Here is a 20,320-nt window from a genome sequence, read left to right as displayed (position 1 = left end):
GACAAGAAGGAGAAGAAAGGAAACCGAAATTCATCCCTTTATAACCAAATTAGTAACACTTAGAATTTGGTTGGGGAAATGGGAAAAAATAACCACTAAGAGTTAGGGTTTTGACGGTAATAAGGGACCTACTGCTCCCTCTCTCCCATGACCACAGGTCCCCACCCACTCCTACAGTCTCCCCTTTGGTAAGCTCATCCTCTTGTAAGAGTCCCGTCTTCTGTGGGGCTGACGCCCATACCGGGACCTCTAGACTAACTGCTCGTTTGAAAGCCAGTTCCGAACCTCCAGCTTCCTCGTGAGCAAATTTCCACGGATACTGACATTTAAAAAAAATTTTTTTTTAACATTTGTTTTTTGAGCGACAGAAAGAGACATAGCATGAGCGGGAGAGGGGCAGAGAAAGAGAGTCACAGACTCCAAAGCAGGCTCTAGGCCCCGAGCTGTCAGCACAGAGCCCAACGCGGGGCTCGAACTCATGAACCGTGAGCTAATGACCAGAGCTGAAGTAGGACATTCAACGAACTGAGCCACCCAGGCGCCCCGGATACTGACATTTTAAATGCAAGGCATCCCAAGCAAAAACCTTCACACCCATTCTCCTCATTAGGACAATCATTCCCTGCCCCTGGCTTTACTCAACAACAGGAGCTCCATTTTGGACCACTTGATGGTTTATGATGGAGTTCCACAGCTGCTATCTCTTGTGAACATCTCCCCCCATACTGCTAAATGTGTTTCCCCAACCTCTTCCTATTTCCATCACTGGAACCACCATCCCTTTGTTCACCAGCTCCAAAACTCCACTCTTCGTTGGCCTCAGCTCCTTCCTCCTGGCCTCCCCTCCAGCCCTTTGTCTTCTGCTTCCGTAGCATCTCTTGAAATTCTGTTTTATTCTCACCTCTCTGTTCCTAGTTCAGGTCACAGAACAGTCTCCCAACTGATGTCCTGGACCCCACCTCTCTTCTTCCAGTTCCTCCTGTCCCTGGCCACCCGATTCAACCTCTTTAGCACCACTCTGATCCCATCACCCTGCTCAGAGGGTCCAGGGGTGAGCAATTGTCTAGGGAGTCAGGAACCCATCAGACCCTGCCCTCCTTCTACTCCCCTCCCATATATTTTTTTAATGTTAATTTATCTTTGAGAGAGAGAGAATGAGAGAGAGCAGGGGAGGGGCAGAGAGAGAGGGAGACACAGAATCAGAAAGCAGGCTCCAGGCTCCGAGCTGTCAGCAGAGAGCCTGATGCGGACCTCGAACTCACAAGCCGTGAGATTTGACTGAGCCACCCAGGTGCCCCTCCCCTCCCATATTTTGCATTCCAGGCAAACAGAACTCCTGTCGCAGTGCCTGCCCTGCGCTTTCCCACTATTGCCCTTGGTTCAGACTCTTCTCTGCCAGGCATACTCCCTCACGCCCTCCCTGTGCCTTTCCTGTTCCCCACCTTTGCTGGTTGGAGTCCTGCCTGTCACCTTTTAACACCCGACTTAAATACCACCTCCCCTGGGGACCTTTTTCTATTTCTAAAGAGATAAACTCTCTCCCTTCTCCACCTCTGTAGAGTATTTCTTTCACGCTGTCTTAGGGCCATTGCATTCTCGTATCCTCCCACCTACAGGCAAACTCCCCGGAGGCCGAAAGGCCTCCTGTTCACCTTTGGTGCATCCAGGTGGCCTCTAAGAATCAGCGAGTGTGTGGACAAGTCTCCTTGCTTCTGTGTTCTTTCATTTCTCCACGTGACTGCTGATGCTTAAGGCATCTTCCAACTCCGACATTCTTCGAGTTTAAGCAACCATAAAGGTTGCTGCGCTGCCTAGCACTCTGCAGGCTCAACTGAATTGACTTCACAAAGTTCATAAAGTCAAATTTTACTTCTCAATTCGCTGTCAGGATAACCCGTGGTAGCTGATGGCATTTAATCACCGTAAAGATTTGCACCAGGGACAGATTGTTTCATTAAGATTTGAAAACGTTGCAAATATGTTCTCACATTTGGGCTCTAGATTAAAAGTTGGTTTTTTTTTTTTTTTTTAATTGGATCACTCATCATAGCATGCCCCTATACCATAATCTTTTAAAAATTTTTATTCATTTTTTAAAAATATTTAAAATACACTTCCTAGCTTTTCTTTTTTCCGAATGAGAATATTGCCATGCCTGACATTATCTCATAATGCAGTGACAATATCAAATATCTGTATTTTTATTTATTTATTTTTATTATGCTTTTTAATTTTTTTTTTAATGTTTAATTATTTTTGAGACAGAGAGAGACAGAGCATGAACAGGGGAGGGGCAGAGAGAGAGGGAGACACAGAATCCGAAACGGGCTCCAGGCTCTGAGCTGTCAGCACAGAGCCTGACGCGGGGCTCGAACTCACAGACCGCGAGATCATAACCTGAGCCGAAGTCGGACGTTTAACCGACTGAGCCACCCAGGCGCCCCATGCTTTTTAATTTTAATTCCAGCAAGCACACAGTGCTGTATTAATTCCAGGTGTACAATACAGGGATTCAACAATTCTATACATCGTGACCAGTGTGTTCTTCAATCCCCATCACCTCTTTCTTTTTAAATTAAACAAGTCTTGGGGTGCCTGGGTGGTTCTGTTGGTTAAGCACCTGACTCTTGGTTTTGGCTCAGGTCATGATCTCACAGTTCTTAAGTTTGAGCCCCACGTCAGGCTCTGCGCTGACAGTGTAACACTTGCTTGGGATTTTCTCTCTCTCTCTCTCTTTGCCCCTCCCCTGTACACGCATGCTCTCTCTCTCTCTCTCTCTCAAAATAAATAAATAAACTTAAAAAATAAGTTAAAGAAGTTTTTCTTTTTAAAAGCCATCAATGGATAGAGAAAAAAAGAAGAAATGAGTGCTATGTCTATTCCAGTGGTGCCAGTGGGTCAAGGGTCATTTTCGCTGTCCACTTGGCCTTGCTCTAAATGTAAACATGCAGCTGACTTCAGCTGTGAAGACTGGGACGCCCCCAGTTGTCAGGGCCTGTGTGGAGTGCGAGAGGTGTCCTGTGGCTCCTCAGCTCCCCGGGGAGGTACCCCTGAGGCCGCAGCAGAGAAAAGCCTTGACAGGATAGAGCCCAGTGAGCGCCTCTGTGGGCATCTCCCGGGGGAGGCTTGGACTGGAAGGGGCATTCCAAGATGATCAAGTCCAGAGGTTCGGGGCATCGAAGCACCTGGCGGGTCTGCCAAACAGCAGACTGCTGGGCCCCACTCCCAGAGTTTCTGACTCGGCAGGTCTAGCGTGGGGCCCAAGAATCTACGTTTCTGACAAGCTCCCAGGTGATAGTGTTGCAGCAGCTCCGGGGGCTGCATTTTGAGAACCACGGGTCCGGTCCGATCCTTGAACTTGACGGAGGAGAGACATGGGTGTCAGAAGGCTGGGGGGGGGGAGGGGCGGGTCTGAGTGGCTTGGGACTCTGCAGCTGAGTGGCAGGCTCTGCCTGTGGGCACTTGGCGCTGCTCAGCCCCAGCACCTTCCAGAGGAGAGAGCCCTGAGGGGCACGCAGGCCGTAACTGATGGCAGCGCCTTCCCAATCACCGACATCAAAATGAAAATTCCGTTCAACAGACGGTAAGTTTTGCCTTCCTCGCGCCACAAACCTGGACACCGGGGAACCCCTGGATAGTCAATTATTTTTACATTTGGCTTATCAGGTTTCCGGGCATCAGGCAGATTTGGTCCAAGAGCACTTAAAGTGCCCATGATAGAAATATGCCTCCAGAAAGCACTCGCAGGTACCTATGGCTTTCCTGGGACCAGAACCTGCTGGTCTGAATTCTTAGACACACATCCTTAAATGAAGGAGGTGAGATCATAATGATCATCATTAGCATTTATGGGGCACAAGTATCTCCTTAACCATCACAACAAGCCTGGGAGGAGGCCTTATTCTTCCTGTCGTACAGAGGAGACACAGACGCAGGAGAAGGAACGCGATGTGGCCGCACACCCAGTAGGAGCGGAACTCAGAGCTGGCCTCTGTTCCCAGACCTGGAGCTCCATGGCCAAGAGCATGACCGTGATCAAGGACATTTCGTCTCACAGGGTTGCCAGTGCAGACAGACCAGGAGCCGTGTGGAGGGTCTGACTGTTGTTCTCTGTCTGTCTATTCGAGGCCCTGTGTTCTGCTATTTCAGGGGTGGGCAGCTCAGACTCTCAACATGTTCCTGGAAGCCGTGGGGCCAGACTGAGAGCCCGGGGGAATTTCTCTTCCAGTCGGACTAGGAGGGCCACATGTGTTGGATCACTAGGACCCACCCCAGGCTTCTGCTAGTTAGCAGTTAGATGTGACTTCCCTTCTTCAGCCTGGGGCACATTTCCAGCTGTCCTGGATGCTCCAGAGCCAGGAGCCTTGGCGAGGCAGAAGCCCCTCAGGCGCTTACCTCAGTGTGGCCAGGACAGAAAGCTGCTCCCTTGAAAAAGCCGTTATTGGGCCCGGACGCTGAGCTGAGCTTGGGTCCAGCATGCCATCCAGCCCCCTGGACTGCACGACCACGGGCCAGGACTCTGCAGGAGGAGAGAGCTGGCATTAGATGGGCACTGCACCGTATTCTGCAGCGGGTGGATAGCTGTACCCTAGGCAGGAGGGGAGGGATGTGCCAGCGGGACAAACCCGATTCCCTGAGTTCTGGGACTTTACCAGCATCAGAGCCCAGGCAGGAGAGAGTGTCTGGCTCCCGAAATTGCCACGGGCTGACCTTGCATGGACCTGTGGTGGCACCTGTCTCCCACTCTTGTGCCAAAGCCCTTGGTTTCTGCCTGGATGTAGTCCACAGGTCCCAGTGAGATGCTTGCAGTCCCACACCAGAGTCCTGCTCCAGGAGACCCCTGACCCAGCATCAAAATCGAAATTATTCTGTATATCACACACACATGCAGGTGTAGCAGACCCAACTTTGGACAAGCCTAACTTAAGATAAATTATACAGAAGGAGCACCTGGGTGGCTCCGTTGGTTAAGCGACCAACTTCAGCTCAGGTCATGATCTCATGGTTCGAGCCCCACGTTGGACTCTGTGCTGACAGGTCAGAGCCTGGAGCCTGCTTCCGATTCTGTGTCTCCCTCTCTCTCTGACCCTCCTCCACTTTCTCTCTCTCTCTCTCTGTCTCTATTTATCTCAAAAATAAATAAACATTAATTGCATGGGTCCACTTAAAAAAACAGATAAATTATACAGAAGAAAACATCCTGACAGTTGAGAACAAGTTGGTCCTTTGATAAAGATTCACAGAAGTTATGGTGGCAAATATGACAATCTTGATAACAGAAAACTCTTATCGAATTAGGTTGTGGCTCTCAGAGAACCAAGCCAAAAGTCAAAATTTATCAATCGGAAGATATACAGATGATACGGTGTGAAAAAAAATGCTCTTCAGGTTTAGGTTGTGGTTCCTAGGAACAGTGGAAGGGTTCTATTCTCCTCTCCCTTCTATAAACTTCATACATGTAGGTGCTTCCTTCATTCATTCAACAATATTTCCTGAGCACGTGCTCCATGCCAAGTACTGATCTAGGTGCTGGGGACCCAGCACTGAATAAGACACACAGGTCGCTGCTCCTATGGAGCTCACAGTCTTATGTAAACAAACAAGGTACCTTCTGATTCTTTTCACGTCACGGAAGAAATAAACAAGGCAAGATCACAGAGGGTGACTGACTGCAAGGTGGAATGAGGTCATCCTGTAGACAGGCTGCTCAGTGAAGAGTGCTTGGAGGAAATGGTGTTCAGGTTGAGATCGGAAGGATGAAAAGGAATGAGGGAGAGAACTTGCAAGTCAGAAGGAATGGCAAGTGCAAAGGCTGTGAGGCAGAAGAGGTCAAAGTTGCTGAACATGTAGGGAAATTAAATGGAGAGGCAGAACCAGGTCTGCAAGGACATAGCTGGAGCTATGGCTTTATCCTAGGGGTAACGGGGAGGGGCAGTGGAGGGCTTTAAGCAAGAGAGTGGCATCACATTTTTAATAAATGAATGAATGAACTATTATGTCCATTGTAGAACTTGTAGGGTTCAGGTACCCCCCCCACTAAAAAAAAAAAAAATTCAAGAATGACATCTGTAGCTTTCCTGTCTATATTCTCTCCAATTCCCCAACCCCTTTGCCCCATCATGTTTTTTTCCAGTGTGGACCCCACCACTCATCCTCCTTCAACCCCCTCTCATCTTGTACTATAGAAGCAAATGTCAAGGAAGCCATCGAGTCGCTACTCACATAGAGGAGGTGGCACGGGACAGGGGGTTAGAGAGAGCATCTGGAGTGGTTTACCCGCTACTAGATGTCATGAAATTAAGGACCGAGGTGCTTTCATTCCTCTTCCTCACCCACTCAGCTCAAAATATCCTTCTTGCCAAGAAGCACCAGAAAAACCTTCCAATACTCAGTTGGGGTTCAGGTCTAGAGATGGAAATTTACCCAAACGCCCTTTTAAAGGGTTAGATTCCGTGGCAAAGTACACAGTCACGCTCTCTCAGGGTCGGGTTTAGCCCTGGAGGAGCATGACGTGTTCCCAGGGTTAAGAGGTGGGCATTGTGGGGCCTTCCATCGCTCCCAGGAAAGAGGGTCTGGATCCAGTCCACAAATTGTTCAGCTGGCCGTTTGGCCAACACTGACTGACCACTAGTGGATCCCACAGAGCTGCATCTGGGTCCAGTTCCCTCTGATTCCCGGGTAAATCACTTAGTATCCTTAAGCATCTCTGGGCTTCCTTGTCCCGACGGCGAACTGCTGTGATAGCTAAGGTCTCCAGCTCTGATCATCTGTAGTTTTCCGAGGTCAGTTAACATTTTCGGGCCCGTATCCCTCCTGGATTCTTAAGCAATGCTTTCCCCCACCCCAACACTAGAACTCATTTTTTTTTTTCTTTTAATTAAATAAAACTCGCAGGCCCTGTGCCAGCCACTCTGTTAGGTGCTAAGGACACAAAGAAGAATATGACTTAACTTCTAAGAGCAAATAATCTAGAGGTGCGGAAAAGCAAGCATATGAACACACATTTAAAGCACAGTGTGGCAGGTATGATGTGTATGTGACATGATATGGAAACCTTGTGGAAGGAGGAACTTCAGCTTAGGTCACGATCTCACGGTCCATGAATTCGAGCCCCACGTCGGGCTCTGTGCTGACAGCTCAGAGCCTGGAGCCTGCTTTGGATTCTGTGTGTGTGTGTTTCTCTCTTCCCCTCCCCTGCTCATGCTCTCTCTCAAAAATAAATAAAAATTAAAAAAAAAATTAGCTGGAGGTTCAACACAGCTCAGGACGGGGTTTCAGGTTGGGTTTAAGAAGCGGTGATGGGCCGTATATATCAGTAGGTGCCTGTGAGCTTGGGGAGCCCACCACAGTGGCTTGCCCACTGACTGTAACTTCCTGTGTGAATGAAAAGGCCTCCACTTTCCACCCAGGGAAGAGTGACTTTCGCTAGAAATATTCTGGATATTCTACTATAAGCCAGGATGGCCTCCAGTTTAGATCTCCATAAAAAATCCCCTAAATTCTAGGCAGAGCTACCTTCTTGGGGATTTTCCCTAGACCTATCACAAAAATTTCCCTGGCCCTGTGGATGCAACCTGGGCCAAGCCACCCTGGTGCACCAGGGTCACCTGCCAATCTCATCTAGATGCCTGAGTGCTATATTTGAGACCCCATCTCACATCTCCTATGCTTTTGACCTTCTCTCGATCAGCATAGGTATAAGTAGTTTGCTTTTGGAGAGAACAATTCACTGTCAAGAATACTGAAACACTAAATTATTTTTTTTTTTAATTTTTAATGTTTATTTTTGAGAGAAAGGCAGAGCGTGAGAGGGGGAGGGGCAGAGAGAGAGGGAGACACAGAATGAAGCAGGCTCCAGGCTCCGAGCTATCAGCACAGAGCCCGATGCAGGGATCGAACCCACATACCTCAAGATCATGACCTGAGTCATGATGCTTAACCGACTGAGCCATCCAGGCACCCCTAAATGATTTTCACAGAAACTGCTATCATTGTTTTTAGTCTTATGCTAGTGAAGGTTGGGGCTCTAAAATTAAATCTGATTTAAATATCCCCGATTTCTGATGCAAAGATATTAGGGGCAACCAACCCCAGTGCATATCTATTTTAAAATGCTGTCTGTTCTCATGAGGTAAGCACTAAATCAGATGGCTCTCACCCTTTTACAAATGCATGAAAATAAAGCCAAGCTCATTGCAGACCCGTGTTCTATTCCTTCTTACAGGGCATGATGGAATGCTCTTGAAGTATAGGGTACTTCTTCTAGACCAGGACAACCCTGGTCTGTCCAGGGCCCCCTGTTTAAAGCAGTGATTCTCAAAGTGGGAGCCATGGTAGTATCAGCAATGTCTTGGAACTTCTTAGACATGCAAATGCTTTGGCCCCATCATAGACCTAGCAATGCTGAGTGAGACCCAGCCATCCGTGTTTTAACCCCTCAGGTGGTCTGTGCACACCTAAGCTTGAGAATCACTGCTTTAGAAGGTCCAGTGTGGCCCTCCTCCGTCTGCAATCTCCCCATGGGGTGAGGGAGCCAGGGCCAAGAGAGAGCCAACCCAGAGGAGTCTACTGCACTGGGCGACCTGCTTGATGGAACTTTCCATATTATAGTCCACGTTATGTCTAGACCATGACCATGACCATGGGGTCCAGAACCCCAGAACAACCAGCCTCGAGTCAGCTAGAACTAAGAGGTTCTCCTGAGGACCTCCTGAGGTTTAGCCTATTTGTATGGCTCTCTCTGTTGATGCCTATGTCAGTGACCCCTTCACTTTCTTAAGGTCTCAGTGATATTTTGGTCAATTTTAGCCAAGAAGCTTAGAGGAATGCAAACTGTTGAAAACCCAATTAATATACAATTGGAGGAACCCATGCCTCTGCTGGAGAGTTACTGGGGAGTGAGAGGCAATTGCAACCTGCTAAATGTCAATCAGCATCCTGCGAAGTTCTCCATGCTCGAACTTTGTGGAAGATGTCATCTACCTCCTAGCTCCCCCATTCTGCTGCCCTCCCCCCGCTCCCCAATCCTCTACAGCAGTGATCTTCCACCCAGGCTGAACACTAGAACCACCTGAGGAGGTTTACAAAGTCCTGACACCTGTCCCACCTCCAGAAATTCCAACTTAACTGTTTTTTTTAATGTTTATTTATTTTTTGAGAGAGAGAGAGAGAGACAGCAAGCAGGGGAGGAGCACAGAGAGACGAGGACAGAGTGGGCTCCACGCTGACAGCAGCAAGCCCGATGCGGGTCTCAAACTCGTGAACCGTGAGATTATGACCTGAGCCAAAGTCAGATGCTTAACCGACTGAGCCACCCAGGCACCCCCCAACTCAACCGTTTTGGAGTGCTGCCTGGGGATCAGTATTTTGTGAAGCTCTCAAGGTGATCCCAAGGAAAAGGGCTGAGAACAACAGTCATACAGGATGAACAGGAAGCTTGACATTGGCTTTGATGAGCTAGCAATTAAGAGAAATTATGAGGAAATTAATATAGCTCAGAAAACGTAAAGTGCAGGTATGGTCACTTTGAGGCAACAAGAATACAGTGTCCAGACTCTCTGGGGGATGTGAACCCCTTCTCACCACCCTCTGCCCTGCCAAGTATCTAGATATAATTGACATATGTGAATTGGAAGGTCTCCTCTTTACTCCTTGCAAGCCACTTAACATGTTGTTTGATGGTTGGAGTTACGGTTAGCTTCTTATTAAGCCCAAGGATTACTTGCTGGCATTTTTAATACCAAAGATTTGGGGATGCTCGACCACAAAGAACTCTTGGACGGTTCCTTGCATGTGCTCGGAAGCGACGGCTGGTCCCAAGAGCAGTTTCTGCCACATCAAAGATGCCAGAGCCCCTGGCATGAACTACAGTCTCCTTTCCCCTAGCTTCCACCTGCCAGAGGCCTGTGTTGGGGAAACTCACGGGGGATGTTGGGCATTAAGAACATGTAGTTGCGGGCATGATAATAATCACTGTTGGTGCTCTCTCTGTGATTGTCATCATTATGACTGTTCTCCCTTGATTCTCTCCTTTTCTCTGGTGGTTCTTGCTCTAAGCCTGCACACAAAAAGGAAATTTGGAGTCTTTCGCGTTGTAAGTCTGTTTTCCTAATTTTTAGCCTAATCAGAAATTTTCTAGTATGGAATACAACCATGAGGTTTGCTGACTAAGAGTTCTTGTTTGGGTGGCGGTGGGGAGGGGATTCAATTTGACCATTTAGAGATGATTTGATGTGTTTTAACTATTTAGTGGTTTTGGCAAGTCCAATAGGAAAATCGTACATCTGGCACCAAGGACTTAGGAAGACGTTAAAGTTCAGCAAAACTGCTATTCTTTTTGACTGGAAGTATTCAATGCTAACAATTCTAAAGAGTCCTGCCACATTTTTCTAAAAGAGAAATGGGCCTCTGGCTCTTTGGGAGATTCTGAGGTAAATTACAAAACCCTAGCATTTCTCCAGAGAGACAGGCAGCTTAAGGAAGAAACCACCAAGGTTGGCTGACCTTGAACTTCAGAACCAAAGAGCATTTGCTATGCATGTGCAAGGCCTCTTGGTGTGTGCGGCTGGCCACAGTCCGCGTGGTATTTACCTGCCTGGATTCATGAGCTGTGCAATGCCAACACCGCAGAGAGGTTTTCATAGCGTGGGTAATTACAACGTCAACGTGGTGGTAGGAGACAAGACATCTAAATGCACAGCGGCCTTCCATTACAGAGCTGAGGGCAGCGTACTTTTGCAAGAATGCACTTCTAAATAGCAGTTCTTGTACTATAGCCCATCGGCTTAGCAATACTAATGATATATCTATAATCTATGCTTCAGTGCCAAAAACAATCCAATATGCTTTCAAACTTCTCTGCAACCCTAAGAAAACATCTCCTTGGTTCCAACTGGCTGATCCTTAAACCACAAGAAAAAGATCCATTTCAGCTCTGCTTTTGGCCTTTCCCTGCCTGCCGTTCCCATACTTAGGACTAAGAGCAGACAGAAGTATTGAGGGAAAAAGGACTCTCAGGCTGGTTGGAGTCAAAGGTTGCTTTCGAGAATCCTGGCACCTAGCAAGGTCTCTCACCCGCTGCAGACCTCGGGTGGCCACCTGGGAGGGAATGCGTGAACGAAAACAAAACATTGTCAGTGAACGACAGCTCAGATTCAAGTCTCACTCTTCTATTTGCTTTATAGGATTAAATGTCCTCAACTCCTCTTGAGCTAGCCTTTTCCTCTCAATGTGTGGTATGTTTTCCGAGCAATAGGTCAAGCAACGTTACAGCACATAAGTCTGTAATGCAATTCAGATGTAACTTCAGAAATAAAGACAAGCTAAAGATCTATAGTCTTGTAACAGACCGGCAAATATCCTGGCCTAACAGACACACAACATTCTAGGGCTTTTTTTTAATTTTATTTTTTTAAATTTTTTTAATTTTTTTTAACGTTTTTTATTTTATTTTTGAGACAGAGAGAGACAGAGCATGAACGGGGGAGGGGTAGAGAGAGAGGGAGACACAGAATCGGAAGCAGGCTCCAGGCTCTGAGCCATCAGCCCAGAGCCTGACGCGGGGCTCGAACCCATGGACCGTGAGATCGTGACCTGAGCCGAAGTCGGACGCTTAACCGATTGAGCCACCCAGGCATATAGGGCTTTTAAAAAGGCAGGCAGGCCATCTTTCAATTGGTGAGGGATAAGGGATGAGCTATGGGACTTGAATGTAAGGATCCTGGTAAAATGTCACCCACACTTGTCCCTGAGACACCCACATTTGTCCCTAAGACACCCTCACTGTCCAGGAGACACTCACACTTGTCCATGAGACACTAACACTTGTCCCCGAGACACATTTGTCCATGACGCACCCATGCTTGTTCATGAGACACCCACATTTGTCCCCGAGACACCCACACTTGTCCCTGAGACACCCTCACTGTCCATGAGACACTCACACTTGTCCATGAGACACTCACACTTGTCCATGAGAAACACACACTTGTCTATGAGACACACTTGTCCCTGAGACACCCACACTTGTCCCTGAGACACCCTCACTGTCCATGAGACACTCACACTTGTCCATGAGAAACACACACTTGTCCATGAGAAACACACACTTGTCTATGAGACACATTTGCCCATGAGACATTCACGCTTGTCCCCAAGACACACTTGTCCCCGAGACACATTTGTCCATGACGCACGCATGCTTGTTCATGAGACACCCACATTTGTCCCCGAGACACCCACACTTGTCCCTGAGACACCCTCACTGTCCATGAGACACTCACACTTGTCCATGAGACACTCACACTTGTCCATGAGAAACACACACTTGTCTATGAGACACACTTGTCCCTGAGACACCCACACTTGTCCCTGAGACACCCTCACTGTCCATGAGACACTCACACTTGTCCATGAGAAACACACACTTGTCCATGAGAAACACACACTTGTCTATGAGACACACTTGTCCCTGAGACACCCACACTTGTCCCTGAGACACCCACACTTGTCCATGAGACACCCCCACTTGTCCCTGAGACACTCTCACTGTCCATGAGACACTCACACTTGTCCATGAGACACTCACACTTGTCCCTGAGACACACTTGTCCATAAGTGTGTTCAAGGCCACTTCTGTTTGAGCAGCTGGACTTCAGTCTCACTGCAAAAACTGCCGCACCTCAATCCCCCTGCATCCACGAAAACCTGGATCACCCGTAGCCAGCACCAAACACATCACAAGCGGAAAATGAGTCCCAAAGATGGGTTGGCCACCTTCCCACACCACAACACTCTGGAGTGACAGCTGCCACCGTCTCTCCTGCTCCCTCGCTCTTCCGTGCTGACATTTCCTGGCTTGTTCACTGATTTCACACCCAGAAAATCTGACTCAAGGCACGAGAGAGGTAGCTCAGCCCAGCTCTGCCCAGGCATGCAGCACATGCAAATCGTGGGTAACCCGAGGCTAAGAGAAGAACTGGGAAGGAAGAATTGATTTCCACGTGTGTGTTTGTCTGGGGGCTTTATGCTGTTTTAGCTACTTCCTGTGTATGGCTTTAACTATCCCAGTCCCGAGCGGGCTCGTACCACACATAGATGCCCGATGGGGGATGTCGGAACGTCACTAGGGTGGTTAACTGTAATGAGGGGCTATTTGATGGGCCTTTTTCAGCTTATTTGAAGGAGTTCCATCTAGCTCTTTCATTATGTTAGGAAAAAGGTCAGGGGAGATGAAAACCTGCTGTCCCTTCTAAAGTCACTTGACTCACATATAATTATATTTCAGAACATTCCCAATCTTCTAGTGTTTCTTTTTTAGGTTTTATTTGACCATGACATCATGAACAAAAGAAAAACTCGGCACTGGTGCATTTCAGTCCGGAGCTAACAAGAGACCCACAGCGCACCTCTGTCTCCGGGGACCCGGAACACTGTGAGTAATTAGAAATTCCAAAGATGAGGGCAGACGGTTTCTCCCGCTCGCTCACCACACATGTGCACACGTGTGTGCACACACACACACACAAGTACCTACACATGCACAGACACCAGAAGCTCATCCCGCGGTTTCTAAAGAGGTAAGTCCGGATGTTTAAGATCCAAAGAACTATACATGACCTTATTTTAGACTCTCAATTGTTATCTTAATGATAGACTGTTAGAGCTGTAGAGAAAGGGCCACTGGTGATTCTGCAGTCCAGGTGCTTCCCTTGACAAGCTGGCCAACTGATGCCCTGAAGCCTGGGGTTGGCTGTATTTTAGCCCTACCACTTACCAGCCGTGTGACCTTTGGCAAGTGCCTTAACCTCTCTGTGCCTCGGGGTCTCCTCTCAAAAATTACAGTGACTCTATCTTCCACACTGGGTCATTGAGAGGCTTAAATAAAATAAGCATTTAGCCCAGTGCTTGGCACCTGGCTATTAGCTAGCATTGTAGCTATTCTTATGAATACCACTGAAGACATTCAGCTAGAATCAGGCAATCAGTTAGTGGCAGGCTGGGTGCAGAACTGAAAGCGATGCCTCGTGTCCATCTCGCGTCCCCACCTGGCTGTCTCTGGCAGGAAGAACCCTGCTTTTTGTCCCAGTCTTGGATGGAATGGCTGGCCATGCACAGGCTCAGTGGCCCCGTCTGCAGCTGCAGGACAATTATCTGCAATCGCTTCCCAGCGAAAACGCTGAGTAACGAACTGAAACGTGCGCTTTTGGAATGATCCGTTTTCTTCAGCCACGTGGCAGTCGGAGGGAGGAAGCTGCTCTAGCTTTGACTGCAGTTTGGGGAGCACAGTGCCCGCTCGCTCTTTGGCCATCACGAAAATGTGCCGGGCCCCGCAGAGTTAACAGCATCTTTACTTAGGGTAGTTGCTGCCTTACAGGGAGCGTGGATCACAAGTAGAATACGACACGGAGGTATCCTCATGGTCAGATTCACGCTCCGCTATCCAGGCACTGGGGACAAATTCAGGCAGCTGCTTGACTGTTGACTTCTCGAGGTCTTAGGTGCTTTTCTGACCATGGGCTGTCCCAGGGTAGGCACTTAACGAGTGTGTATTCAACAGAATCGACAACTCTTCCCACGGCTGCACCAGTTTATTCAAAGTAAATCATGATTTCGTATTACATTGGGAAATAACAAGTGCTCCCAATTTATATTTCTGGATACCTGGGGAAGCCCCCCATTTCGCTATGGCGAGTCTTCATTTAAGAAGGAGAATGCCCCATTGGTAGGCTGACAGGTGCACTGCCGAGGAACTGTCTTAGCTCTCAGCGGACTCTCATCCCGCCTCTGTTAGCAGCACGAAAGAGCACACACAGGTGTCGTGCAGAACAAATTCCTCACTCCCAGCATGCTCATTTTTCTCACTCCCAGCATGCTTATTTTTCTCATCCAGAATTTACTTGGGGAAAGCTATGCTCCAACCCAGCCACTGGTGCCATTGTGCAATCCAGCAGGATGGCAGTCACCTCGCTGTTTAGTTACAACCCATGAAAAGATGAAAAAGAAAGAAAGAAAAACACAGAGCATACACACACAGAACGAGGGTGGAGGCTGCGTGATGATAATGAAAACCATTTGTCAGGATTTCGCTCCTTTCTTTCTGAATCGGCCGAGTTCCTGGCACCAGGCCTCTGTCTGCGAAGGGAGCTGCACCCCTAAGACCTTCCAGGGGCTCGTTCACCATGTCCAGTCCATGTCACGCCGTGTCCTCAGAAAGGAGGGCACTTGACTGACTGTCCCGGCTCCCTCTGGGCCACAGCCTAGACTGGGCCTGGCTCCAGTCTCACCTCTGTCCTAAGGCGCCTCCCCCACCCTGTGGAATTGGGCATTAACCTCCGTTTCCAGCTCTGCCTTAGCCAGACTGCGGTTTGCTGTAAGAAGGGCTCTCCCCTTGCCTGCATTGTGTCCACCGGCAGTCCCCGCTTCCTTTTGAGCTGTTCTATTTTCCTTCTTTCCACAGACCTGATCTCCATATTCCCAAAATACAGATTCACGCCTTTTTTTTTTTTTTAGGATAAAAAAGCAAAATAAATAAAAATTTAAAACGAAAACAAAAAAGTGTCAACAACCACCCCCCCGCCCCCAATTTACAACCGGTGGAACAGTGTGTATCTGCCTGAGCATGTTTGTGGTGCTTGCATCGTCCCTGAGAGAGGAATGGCCTCGAAAGACGTGTGTTGTAGTTACAGTCATGTGCACTTGGGCCCGTGAAGTCCTAGTGCCTAATTGTCCACCTCTCGATCTGCCCCTTTCTCAAACCCATCACGGCATTTGCCCCAGTCATGTCTCATGGCGGCATTCTCTCCAACCTCCGCCACCACCACTCCCACCACCACCACCATCACCACCATGACCAGCTCCTCCTCCATCACCAGGACCACTACCCTTACTGCCATTGCCGCCTCCACCAACATTTCCACCACCAACTCCACCGCCATTACCTCCAACACCGTGACCGCTACCCTTACCGCCATCGCCGCCTCCACCAACATTTCCACCACCAGCTCCACCGCCATTACCTCCAACACCGTGACCGCTACCCTTACCGCCATCGCCGCCTCCACCAACATTTCCACCACCAGCTCCACCATCACCATGACCATCACCATCCTATCATCACTACCATCATTTTCCCCAGCACCTCCTCACCACCGTCGCCACCACCACCAGAGGACTCCAAGAACTTTCTGGAGTCAGGGAAGTCTTGCCAATGTTCCCCCAAGACCTCCTCCTAGGCTGTCAAGAAAACCAGCAGAACCAGAAGAGAGCCACACCCGGGGGGTCATTTATTGTCTCCAGAGTTGTTAAATGAATTGTTTAGGTCCATATTGCTTCCAATGGAGTGGTGAATAGAGCCATGTCTAGAAATCAATATTCCTGCTTTCCCGTCTCTTCTATTATACTGTTTTCCAGCACCTATTCTGGAAACTGCTTTTTTCCCCTTCTCTCTCCTGAGATTTTCTTGTTTGTCTTGCTGTTGCTGTTACCTTTGCTTTTCTAATAATGTAGATGACAACATTATTCAGTTTAGACCTTGATAAAATTATATCAAAAGAGGAAGATCTATGATTGTCACAATGACATTATACACACACACACACACACACACAAATTCACAAAGGTAAATAAGGAGTTATGTACCTTGGCCCTCCAAAATGAGGCGGGTGCTTCCATATGTCTAACGCAATGTGTTAAGGATAAGTGTACAATTTTTGCTAGCCATCTTTGAGTTTTTCTATTTCTTCACATTTGAAGCCAAGTGGACTTTGTGTTTAGGCCCATTCAGGCCTCCCTGACCCCTCCCAGCAGCCTCCAGAAGGAGGTATTCCTCTGACTAGTTTGATTCCATAGAGGTGATTGGCTCCCACTTGTAAGAGGGGAGTTCCCTGCGGGCCCATGTAAGGCTCTCTCCTGGCCCTTCTGTGCCAGAATGAGAAGAGGCCCATCAGCTGGACCAGGAAGAAGCTTGGCCAACTCCCTGCCATGCTTCTTCCTCGGCCACAAAGGTGAGCACACCAATACTGGAAATCTGAGTCTGGGCTTTGCGAGGAGAAAAGGCAAGGGTGGGATAGAAATACCCCCGAAGATTCCCCTTAGGCCTCTCTCTTAGGCTGTCTGAGAGGCGTCAATAAAGATAGCACTGCCTATATGTTAGGTGTAAAATTAAATGTAATGTAATATGATATATTAAAATATGTCAAGCCCTTCACTGGCGTAAACTGTGGGCCAGAAGTGAGTATAACTGCTACCACCGATAATATATGCCATTTATTGTGTATTATGTGCCACTCTACTAAGGGTTTTCTATAGATTAACTTCTAAAATACCTATTAAAAACCTCTGAGATCAGTATTATCCCCATCGTACAGATAAGGTAACTTCCAACTCAGCATGAGGTGGAGAAGTGCAAGGTGACCCTGCTTAGGGGGTGGTGTTACGGACAACAGCCCGGCCCTCTTGCTCTGGGATCCCCTCCTCCACACCTACTCTAGATTGCTCACAAGTCTGACCATCCAAAGGGGCAACAGCTTCATCCTCTGGCTTCTGGACTGAGGGTCGATTTCTGCTTCTGCGACATGGGTAATGGATATGTGGAATGTAGCTATTCTGTTATTTCCCACATATTTTTCATTCTCAAATTTACCTAACTGCTTTTAAAAATCTAGTGCTGATATCTATAATTTTCCAATTATAAAATACCTTGACTTCTCCACTTCTCTGTCACGAGACTCTCCTTGTTTACAAACTTGAGAGAACCCATAGACCATACTCCCGCCTCACGAAAATAACCACCAAGAAATAGACTCAGGAAAGACCCACTATTGACAGAAATGTAGGCACAGAAGATAGATGCTTGGAGTAGGCAGCCGTTTCTTCCTGAGTAATTTACAGACACAGGAATGGAGTTATTGCACTTACTTTCATATATTTTGTTTGAGATTTACACTTCATTGTGAGACCATGAACAAAAACCACAGGCAGGACAAGAACTACTCACTCTGGGCTGGGATGTGATTCTCTGTTAGTTGGCTTTTTGGGTGTGAAGACCAAGCCAGAGGCCAATGGAGCCAAGTGGAGTCTGTTAATATTTCCATTCATGGACATGCAATAGAAAACCATCTCATACATTTACAGGAAAACATCGAATATAATATCGTTGTGGAGCTTAATCAGAACCAGAGTAAAATTCCAGTCGCCAAGAATAGAAACTTACCCTAATGATTTCATTTTTAGTCCAAAATATACAGTGTTTTCTCTGCCTGCTCTGTTTGTCACTTTCTAAAACAAGAAATTACCAACCTATGACTTTGGTTTGAGGGATGGGTGGAAAGTAATAAACACTGAACAGAAATGCAAAGAGATCGAATATCAAGGGTCCTTGGTGAATGAGCATTCAGAAGTGGATTCAGTCTGTGAATTGTTGACTTTATTTCCCAGAACTGTGTGAATTACTCAATCAGGGTTCAATTGTCCAGGCTTCATGCTGTCAGCAGTGAGTACTTCTTACAACAGGAGTCAATCAAAAGGCAAAGAAGAGGAGGTTGAGTTACCACCAGTGTTTTTGTGTTTTGTTTTGTTTTGTTTTTAGGCAGACATGGCTGTTTTCACTGTTAGCAGGTGAAATGGTTTTTCCTGGGCGAGTGAGAATCTCAAACTAGGAAAAAACAGGATACCTATTAGGAACCTTGCTGCTATGTGTGCAGCTGAGCGGGGGTTCCATCTTAAGCTCTAGAGTGTAAATCTGATAGTCTCTTTAGCTCACCAGCCCACTGCCTCCAGAGACCCTCTTGAAAAGACACAGGGTCTCTGTCTTCTTTTAACTTCTCAAGAATAGCATGAGCAGGAAAGTGCAAATCACAGGAAGGCTCTTCACCAATGAGCAATGGCTGTCACCTATAGGCTGACAGTGACATTTTGGCAGACACATTAGAAAGGCACACACTGGCCATGAATTAAGTGGCTTGGCCCAGTCCCCACAGGGCACCATGGGGGATCTGAATAATGCTGGCACGGGGATGGCCCTGGCTCTGGTGCTGGACCTGCTGTTTCCAATTAGGGGCCAACCTGGGGCCGAGCCCAGGTCAGGGACAGAGGGAGAAAACGCCTTTCTCATTTCCCATCAGCTGGGAGCCTGAAGGGTGTTTGCGGCATGAATAGATGAGTCCTGAACAGATGGTATCAGACCAGCCAAACACCTGCAGACAGTGGGACAAATTGGCACAAGTGGGCTGGGATTCGCCCTACCCTGAGGAAACCTGATGTCATTGTAGAGGGGAACTGAAGACGCAGGGTGAGAAAGAGAGAACTAACTATAGCCAACCTTTGAACATCATGGGGCAGGAGGGCCCCTTGTGCAGCTGAAGATCCACATGGAATTTTGACCCCCCCAGAACTTAACTACTAATAACCTACTCTTGACCAGAAGCCTTACCGATAACATCAACAGTCAACTACCACATATTTTGTACGTTACGTGTATCACGTACTGTATTCTTACAATGAAGTAAGTTAGAGAAAAGCGATTGTAGTCAAGAAAATCCTAAGGAAGACTGGGGCATCTGGGTGGCTCAGTCAGTTAAGCGTCTGACTCTCGGTATTGGCTCAGGTCATGATCTCATGGTTTTTGAGATCAGTTCCGTGTCGGGCTCTGCACTGACAGCATGAAGCCTGCTCAAAATAAATAAATAAACTTAAAAAATAAAAGAAAATCATAAGGAAGAGAAAATACATTTACAGTACCATACTGTGTTTATAAAAAAAATCCATGTATAAGTGGATCTGTGCAGTTCAAGGGTCAACTGTATAGTAAAAAGCAATCAGGAGAGGAGGGGAGTGGGCAAAACAGAAGGAGGGTGAAGAGGGAGACCCAAAGGGCAAAACAGCAACAGCAAGGAGAGGGAGAGTAGCCTGGGAGAGAAACCAGAGAGGGCAAGCAATGGAAGAAAGAGAGAGACAGACAGAACGCATTCAAGATGGCCTCAGGCTCAGCTGTAGTGAGGTGGAAGAAATCCCCGGCCAAATCACAAGCAGATTCACACTCCTCACCCTAGAGAAAAAATCCAAGCAACAGGTAATCAGAGCCATTTCTAATTAGCAAGTCCCCCCAAAGAACCCAGATTTCATCAAACTGGCTTCTGGTAACCTTACAAGATAATCCTGACGGTGTTTCAATTAACAGTCTATTACAATAGGATTTTTGCTGGAAAACTTCCAAATATGAGCCCAAACCCAATGATAACATTGCCTTGGCAGAATGACCCAGTGATTTCATTCCATAGGGTAGGATAAGGCCACATCCCAGGGTACACAACATCTTCCACAC

At 47.6% G+C, this 20,320-nt stretch overlaps 1 protein-coding gene across 2 annotated transcripts in view; it reads right to left on the bottom strand.

Moving 5' to 3' along the window:
* Nucleotides 1-20,320, bottom strand: part of NGF (nerve growth factor) — a 56,525-nt gene that overhangs the window by 6,251 nt on the left and 29,954 nt on the right. For both annotated transcript variants that reach the window (XM_060625706.3, XM_060625707.3), the window contains exon 2: nt 4,396-4,519. The gene's annotated coding sequence lies outside the window, so the exon portion shown is untranslated. The remainder of the gene's footprint in view (nt 1-4,395; nt 4,520-20,320) is intronic.

Source organism: Panthera onca, chromosome C1, assembly GCF_046562875.1.
Source record: "Panthera onca isolate mPanOnc1 chromosome C1, mPanOnc1 haplotype 2, whole genome shotgun sequence".
NCBI lineage: Eukaryota > Metazoa > Chordata > Mammalia > Carnivora > Felidae > Panthera > Panthera onca.
Note: the sequence above shows the minus strand (reverse complement) of the source record. Positions and strands in the feature narration are given on the sequence as shown.